The 9,196-nt window shown below is 38.4% G+C and overlaps 1 protein-coding gene across 1 annotated transcript in view; it reads right to left on the reverse strand.

Annotated features, from left to right (window-relative positions):
• The window catches only part of baalcb (BAALC binder of MAP3K1 and KLF4 b), a 47,836-nt gene that overhangs the window by 34,298 nt on the left and 4,342 nt on the right, over nucleotides 1–9,196 (reverse strand). The gene's annotated exons all lie outside the window — the stretch shown is intronic.

The following is a 9,196-nucleotide window of genomic DNA, read 5'->3' on the forward strand; positions in this document are numbered from 1 at the left end:
TGATCTATCTTTTGGTCACAGTGGGTCTCCATGAAGGATTTTATACATTGTTTGAGTTGACTGACCGAGCGCTGTGTCCTCTGGGTTTTACTGCATGCTGCTCTAGTGAAAGAAATGCAGCCATTTTCTCCTTGACTTCTCTGAAATAAAGCTACATAAATTCATATATTTGCATAATAATGTGTCTAAGGTAAAACAAACACTGTTATTTTAGTCTCTTTTCATACTAAGAAACTTTGTTTTCTGCTCTTAAAGCAAGAGGAGTTCCCACAAGGTATCTATGCAGTCTCTGTGAGTGAGGGCTATGTGTCTCATGCTGAATTCTGGTAAACTTGAGACCAGATCTTATTAGCACTGCCAGCAGGTGCAGGAGAATTTGTTAAAAAAATTCTTCAATGATCCACCATGTTGTTAATTAACAATAATCTCCCACTTATTTTACAATTTCAAAGCACACTATCCGGAGGGACATTGGTGCTTTGCACCATTCTGCTGCAGTCAGTAGTTTGACTTCTTCAGTTGGATCTTAAGAAGCGTCAGCTAAACATCAAAGGGCCTTTTTTTTTTTAAACTCCTCAAGTTGTAGTTTGAACTGAAGGAAAAAGTGCTTGAGAAATATAATTGGATCCACATTGGGGAGCATGTTACACAAGGCATAGAGATTAAGGCTTCATGTCCAGTGGCATTTCCTGAATGGTTTCTTCAACTTTGAATTTTTGCATGAGGTGTTAATGTTTGACTGTTTAACAAGCTTAAAATCAAGTCTATGTAAAGTGCACTTTTCCCCCAACAACTTTGGTAATTAATTAAGTAATTATATTTCACTGCTCAGAAGTTTAGTTTAAGTCAAATTTGCAAGTGATTGGTTGCATCACAGCCTTTGAACCCTTTCACTGTCCCTTTTATATTATTTACACAAGCCTCTGTTGGGTTTTATTTGAATGTTCTTTTTACTGGATAGTTCTTATCATTGGTTAATGTCTCAGAACTCTACCTGTGCACCTGATATTTATTGGTTAACACGCTTGAGGCAGAACTGCTCTTTTCAGATACCAACTTTAAACTATTTTCCTCAATCGGTAAAGCAGTGAAGGTGGGTCAACTGGTGCTTGATAGATGATCTTCATATATACATATCTTTTTATCAGTCACATTTTTGCATTTGTTTTAAGGAACGTCTGTGTTAGCATGTCTGTTTCACATTGTATTCATCAACCATAATATTCAGAATCAGCCTGTGGTGCAGAGTCACAGTTTTACCTCATCAACTGCCTCATGAGATGTGGGGTCCCACAGGGCTCAGTTCTTGGACCTATTGTCCTTTGGTTACATCTTCGTCCATACATCCATCCGCCCATCTATCCATACAGGTTGCTGGAGCCTATAATGGTTGAGATAGGCTATATAGGACAAGAGGCAGGGTACACCCTGGGCATGTAACCAGTTTGCATTCAGTTCTTTTTCTCATTTAGTCCTGACAAACGCACAAAAATTGACTGGATTACTTTTGATTTCTTACAACCGAGCGCTGATAAATCTGAAGTGCCACTACCCACCTTGGACGACTAATAACGACCCAAAGCAATCTGCTAGAAACATGGGCATAATTTTCAATCAGTGTCTCAATTTCAACCAGAATGTCAAAAGCCCTGTCCAGTCTTGCTTTGTACAGATTAGAAATACTGCAAAGGTCAGTCCAAGTCGCCGATTTCCTCCCTGCAACTCACTGTAAACATACAAAACACAGCGGCAAGACTCACAAACGCTTGGTGCAGGTAACACATTACTCCAGTGCTCACACAGTTGCACTGGCTTCCAATTTCCTTCACAGTCCAAATTAAGATTTTACTGCCTCCTTTTAAATCACTGCTATAATAGGGAAGGGGGAGATACTATAGTTGTGATCATAACTTTAAGATAAAAAGATACTATTTAATTTGCAAAACTTATTGTAGATGATGTAAGCATAACATTTTTCTCCAGATTTACTTTGATGATACACAGATGCTCAACATCAGTAAACTCGGTATCCACATACCAAATGGTATGTAAAAAATACCAATAAAAGTATAATAAATTTAGGTACAGTGTATTTTATTCACAAGTTACTTCTACTGTTTGCTAGATGCATTTCACCACAGGACCTTGTTCTTTATTGCAGAAGATAAATTTCACACTTACCGCTGTGATTTATATTGAAATGTTGGCTGATTTTCAAGAGCAACAAAGGAAAACGTTTCTCTTTAGCTTTCTAAAGGTACCAGTATATGCTGTACTGTTGCACTGCACTTTTAAAACACCTTTTTTCCACCAAAACGCTGCACTGCTTAGCTTCAGTCACCACATAAAGAATTCTGCACTCACCAATGCTATTTGCTCATATGAACCTTATTGTTACACATTATACTTGCCTGTCTACTTAATCACTGATGTTTTTTCCTCTATGCACTTGTCAAACTGCCCACATTGATTTGTCTTCTATATGTTTTGTGTTGCTTTTTGTTGAGATTTAGTAGCTCTCTACTTCTCTGGTATACCTCTCCAAAACAGAAGGGCCCACGTTCCAACAGCTCATTGTTACTTCAAAGTACTAGTGGAAGAAGGACTCACAAGTGTTTCTGTCCTCCTGTAAACCTTTATGAGCTGCTTCATGACAGTGTATTGCAAAAGTAGTTCTGATAAAGCTGTAATAATTTTTGGCCAAAGTGGGGAGCTTGCCCAAACTGAAAAAAACTCTTTTTCAGGTGGTGCTTCAGTTTCTCAAGTACCCTCCACAATCAGCAATCATTCCCCAGGAAGGAAGATGTATGACTTCCCTTAACCCAGAGTTCCAAACTCAGTTCGATCAAGGGAGGAAACCACAACATGTAGTGTACCAGTTTTGTTTGGCTTTTTTTCTGTCTATAAAAATTATTACAATCAACCAAAAGGTTGATCTATATGAAAGCTATAACACTAATGAGGTTTGTTATAGAACCTCTTTATTTGGAGTGCTGTGGAGCTTCTGTGCCTGCAGGACATGATCAAAGATGAATCCTATAAAGGACCAATTAGAGATTCCAGTGAAAAAACTGAATAGAGATCAAAGCGAGAGGGGTGGGGAGGGGGGCATAACGTGACAGACCTGGGATTTAAAAAAAAAAAACCCCAACTCTCTCCCATTATTATTGTGAGCACATCTGCTAATGGGACTTTTCAGAAAGGGAGCCATTATGGTTGCAGAATGATTAAGGTGTGTGCTGAGGTGCCGTTTGTAATCAGTGAAGCAACTGGGGTGTATTTCGTCAGGTTTTCAACATCACTGTGAAATAGACAACCTGTGGGTAGTGGCTTGAATTAGAAGAGATTTAATTCAGTTCAATTCAGGTTTATATATATGTATACATATCGTCAAATCACAACAACAGTTGCCTCAAGGTGCTTTATATTGTATTATTATTGCACACTCTCTCTGACTTTTCTACTTTTAAATTCCCTAGGAACCACAAGTAAGACAGTAGTCTGAAGTGATCTGTTGGGTTATTTGGTTGATATGCTACTATGAGGTCTTTAAGACAAGATGAGCCCCAATGCTTCAAGATGAAGTTAATATGGCTCCAACATTGTGAACTGTCATGTTATATTTAAAGTTATTCTAGATACAGCAGGAGAGCCTTTGTTATTGATGTAAGGCCATCTCCCCATATGAGAAACAGGTGAACATTATAAGACTGATGAAGCAAATCTAGTAAAAAACAATCAAACAACTGTTGCTTACAAGCATGATGGAAAACAGACGAACAAGAACATAGGATGTGAATAGTGGATTACATACTGCTGTGTGCCCTTACGTCACAAAATCCTATAAAGCAATATAAAAAAGTGGAATATTCAATTTGATGCAGTATTGTCTTCATTGTTCCTGTGATGCTGGGTGTGGAGGTAAGATTTCAGCAAAGTCACACAAGCTGAAAATCTATGACACAAAAAGAATTTGGCTGAAAACACAGTCTTGAACTTTATTTGAAGTTCACAACAACAAATAACTCAAGGCACTTTATATTGTAAAATCCTCGAACATCATATATCCTCCTCAAATACCCTCCAAGCAAAGCCTGAGTGATGGTTTTAACAGGAGGAGACCTTTGGCAGAACAAGTCTCAGGAACAAGTGTGGTTACAGGGAGGGGAAAGAGAAGACAGAAACAGGAGCATCGAGAGACGCTCAATAAAAAATATGAAAAAAAAGCACAGAAGACAGCAGACAAAAGTAATGCTTCACTTATTCCACACTTTGTCATGTTACAGATTTATCCCAAAATTGATTAAACCTATTTTCACCTAAAATTCTACACACAATCTCCCAAAACAATGAAGTGAAAAACGTTTGCTCGAAATTCTTGGAAACTGATTCAGCCCTACCTGCACGTTTGATCAAAAAGGACATTTTTGAGCTTAATCCTCAAAGATAGTGTCTGTCTCTTGACACTGAACAGTAGCTGGTGCCACAGGACAGGGGTCTGAAGGCTGAAGGGTTTGCCTCCAACTATAGTTTTGTAATCACAAAATCCATCTTTAAGAAAGAAAATTGCCACACTAGTCCAGAAGTCTAGAAGTATCAAATGCACTAATTCTTCAGAATCAGTTGGCGACAGGTCTGTTCTTACAAAGGAAGCAGGCTAGAATGAGCTATTTGTTTAATCTATGGTTTAAAGCATGCGGTCCCCAACCTTTTTTGCGCCACGGACCGGTTTGTGCCCAACAATATTTTCACAGACCGGCCTTTAAGGTGTCGCGGATAAATACAACAAAATAAAACAAGTACTGGTACCAAAAAAAATATGATTTATTCATAACACACGTGAAAAGACCCAGGAAAAACGAGTTAACGAAAAAAACGATAACAAAATAATGATAAAAACCAATAAAAACCCTGAAAACCATACATTTCACACCCGAGTCTCAACTCTCGTGGCCCGGTACCAAATGACTCACGAACCGGCACCGGTCCGTGGCCCGGGGGTTGGGGACCACTGGTTAAAAGACATAGAATGAACATAGAATGGTTGCACAGAATGGCACTCTGTGCTTTTCACAGATGAGAGCAGGTGCACCCCGAGCAGGCACATTACCCTGTCCATCAGTACAGATATCCAGCATCATTTTTTCTTCTCTCCTATTCTTTTTTTTTTGAGGAAATATGGGATTGCTCAAGACTTTTTAATTTTATTAAATAAAAAAAGGGATAATCTGCATAGCAGCATAAATGTATGCAGTGTTTTTTTAAAACTTTTACCTAGTTAATGTCCCATTAACCCAGCTGTGTCATTTGTAGAGAATTGCACAGGTGACAAAAGTACAGACTTTCTTTACTTTCTTTACAGACAACTGGGTTAAAAAATACTCCAATAAAAGTTGACGTACTGAAGCAACTTTTTAAACTCCTGGAAGGACGAATGTACATTTTTTAAATTATGAATTTTAGTACAGGAAAATAAAAATATTATTTGAATCAAAGTTCTAATTCTAATGAAGGTATTCAGTTTGACTCTGTTATGGAGTGAAAAATAATTTTAAAAAATGTTCTGTTGTCTGCATTGTAGAAGGTGACTTTACATCCACACCTAGTAAAGTAAGTAAAGCAAGGGCGTAGATTTGGTTTTGGCATTGGTGGGGACGGATGATTCAACCACCGAACCCTGCCCCGTTTCTTTTTTTTCTTCTTCTTTTTGTCTTTGCTTCTTGATAAAAAAAGGAGAAATATACTTGCCTACATATGATATTCTACATGCTTTTAAACCATTTAAACTTACAATTCATAGTTTTATAATGTTAAATTACTATTAAACAAATGACTGACTAAGTATTTTAGGCTTTAGTTTACTTCAGCCCTATTCCATATAAATCAGGTATCATACAAAAATAAAAATAGCTTCAAATACAGACATCACAATAAAAGAATATGACTTTAAGGACTTAACAACATTACTTCAGTTATAGTACACAAACATCTCTTACACATTAGCACTAAGGGAACACTGAATGCCCTGGTGGGTTTTGTCCATAAAACTACTCATCTAAGATTACCACAAAGTAAAAGATCTCACAGCAAAATTCTGCAACATTTTAGGCACTATTGCTCCTATCAACTCAGTGAGCTGGGATTTTTTTTAATTCTAAATGAACTACTGTTACAGCAACATGAATTGCTGTCATTTTTTTACATCACAAAAACCTGGCATTTGAACATGGGTGTGTAGATTTTTTTCTATAGCCACTGTACATGCGTTTTATCCTCAGATTAAAATTATTATTCTGTGCTTGATGTGCCTCACCTTTGGCCCTGGCTCTTCCCCTCTGACTGCACTAGGACATATTGCTACCTGATAAAATAACACATTGATTCGTGCCATATAAAAAGTGAGACATGTCAATTCAGATTCTTTGTCAAATATACACAAATGAATCAATTTACGTCAGCAGCCTAACAATTGTCATGCTAATAAATACTAGTTAATCTATAGCACCAAATCATCAGTCAGTGCCTCTTCACCTCTGTCCGAGCTACAACATGGCAGAGCTGCCTCTGTCACCTGATGAATAACAGTGAGACATTCCAAATACTACTACTCTGAGACTGAGATAACTAATAGTGCTGTTGTGCAGTTAGTTTCCAAAACACGTTATTCATGGTTACATACAATTTTAGACTGATGTGGGCCAAAGCCTAGCATAGCCTGTAACGTTATTATGACAGACACATTTTAGGAGTTAACTTGGCTTTAAGTGACTTACAGGTTTCTTTGAAAAATACTTTCTTATATCCAGGTTCATCCCCTTCTCCTCCTTGCAGGTCCTTGCAGCGCAGGCTTGCCGCTGATAAAACTAAACAGAGCTCCCTGAAAGGCACAGCCAATCACATTGGCCATATTTGTCACATGAGGTAGGACTCCAGTAGAGAACCTAATTTCATGATTTAAAATGCATCTTAATCTATTACAGTTGATATAAACCAACACTGACCATGCACACCACAGCCACTCTGCACCAGTCCAGCGCACTGCTTTACAAGAAATTCACCACAGTATGACAAGCTAACCTCTTTATTAACTACACAGGATTTTCATGACATTTGAATAACACAAAAATAGAATAGCTTGTGATTAAAATTACAACATTAAGCTTTAAATCTGCAGTTTATCAAGCATCACTGAGCAGTCCTTACCTTTAAACCTAACCTGTCATCTTCCTCTCCTGTCCTGTCTTTTCTCACATCATTCTCCAACTCAGAGATTTTTCCTTTTTGTGCTTGTTGTGGTTTGCAGGACTAAGAATTCATCTTAATTACAGAGTCATAACGCCAAACATAACAATAAAATCCATAGACTCTAACCATACCACTGAGATTTTCACATTCAATCGCCCTGGTATTTCTTGCTGTTGTCCAAGTGGTTGGCCAATTTTGCTATAGCTCAACCTAGTTTGTTTTGGAAACACCATATGGATTTTTCTAAAAGATTAACATGCTGGCACAATCCTAACAGATGGTAATCACCATTGTAGCTGCTGTTTTGCGATACAACTCAGTGGCACTTTCAAATTGACATCTGGCTCCATCATTTAGTTCTATACACAAGTGGCAGAGAAGGAAAAAAACAAGTCAGCGGTCACTTTTAAGGTCTATGTTGACCATGTCGAAGGCAAAGTGTCCACTTAATCAAACACTTTCCCCTCCAAAAGCCTCTCTCCCCTCATCTTCTTAAGGTGCATTTAAGGAATTAGAATATCCTTCATGATGGCGGAGGGGGAACAGTTTCTTGATCGCACGATGCGAAGCAGTGCAAGTTAGCATAATGAAAAGTGCCCAGTATATTTCTTTGCCTCACTTTTCTCCACTGTTCCTGTTTTCCCTGCTTGTGCTCTGTTAAGAAGGTATAGCGGGTCATCTACCAATTGGATGGTTAGTGATTCAGTCCCCGGCTCCTTTAGTCTACATGCCAAAGTACCCTTGTGCAAGATACTGACCCTCCAAATAGCCCAAAATGCATTCATTATTCAGTGTGAGTGTGTGAAGTTTAAAAAGGCAACAGCACAGAAAAAGGCACATGTGGGAACGAGGCGTGTACCGTAGTAAGAAGGCACTCAAATAGAGTCGATAAGCACTCAACCAATTTGAAGTTTTCAGTCCTTGCATTTTGGACTAATAATTTCACATGATTCATTAATTTACTTTTTGGTTCCAGCTTTTGTTAGTAAAGCTCCCCTTTCACTGTGCTTGGATTAAATTAAGATGGTACTGATGATTGATGTGCATAGTGTTTGTACTCAGGACTATACAGCCACTAAATGGCCTAAAGAGCATGAACATGGGCACCTTACACTATAATGAAATCGTTATCTCTGTATCAAGTCTATTTTTTCTGCCCGGTAACAAATTAATAAAGGCGAGAAATTTTCTATTACCGTTAAAACTTTTCAAATTACTGCTTTCATTTTCAGACTGACAGTGTCCCTCTCTAGATGATATCAAAATGAGCTGCTCAGATACAATTAGTCATAATTAGATTATCTGCAGAAAAGATTATGCTCATTTGCTAGAGAGCCAGAGCGTGATGAGATCACTTTCGAATTAACTTTTGAGTAATTGGGTCCATATTACCATAAATGCACATATAAATGCATATAAGCTTCAATATGTTGCTGTTTATTTGTTAAATGTGATGCAGAATAGCGGCAATAGAGGATGCTGTGAAACTGAGTGTGACTGTAAGAGAGAGACAGCTACGAATAATGGTTGTTCAGTGTGTCGGCAGAGGTGAAGTGCCCTGTCAGTGCCCGTGACGAGTCCTTATTCTGTGCACAACAACTGGGATGAAGCACGGCGACCGCGCTTAACACACCGCAACAGCCGCTGTCAGGCCGCCGCCAGTCAGCCTGCTGGGTCAGTGGAGTCTGTGAAATCCAAACTCAGCCAGGTTTCCCAGACAGCCGATAATTAATAATTAGATCCCAAAACAAATGATTTCTTCATTCAGCATCCATTATTGTGGAGGGTTTGTGAGTGTTTGGACGTCAGCAGAGTGTGTCTGATCATGCATGGAGCATAATTACCATCGAGGGAAAACAACCGCTTGTTTTCATTCTGTCCACCTTCTAACCTTCAAAACCCAGAAGACAAGCACCTACAAGTATTAGCATATTTATATTATGAATCTTAA

The sequence above is a fragment of the Aulonocara stuartgranti genome (assembly GCF_965226115.1).
Source record: "Aulonocara stuartgranti genome assembly, chromosome: 15".
Lineage (NCBI taxonomy): Eukaryota > Metazoa > Chordata > Actinopteri > Cichliformes > Cichlidae > Aulonocara > Aulonocara stuartgranti.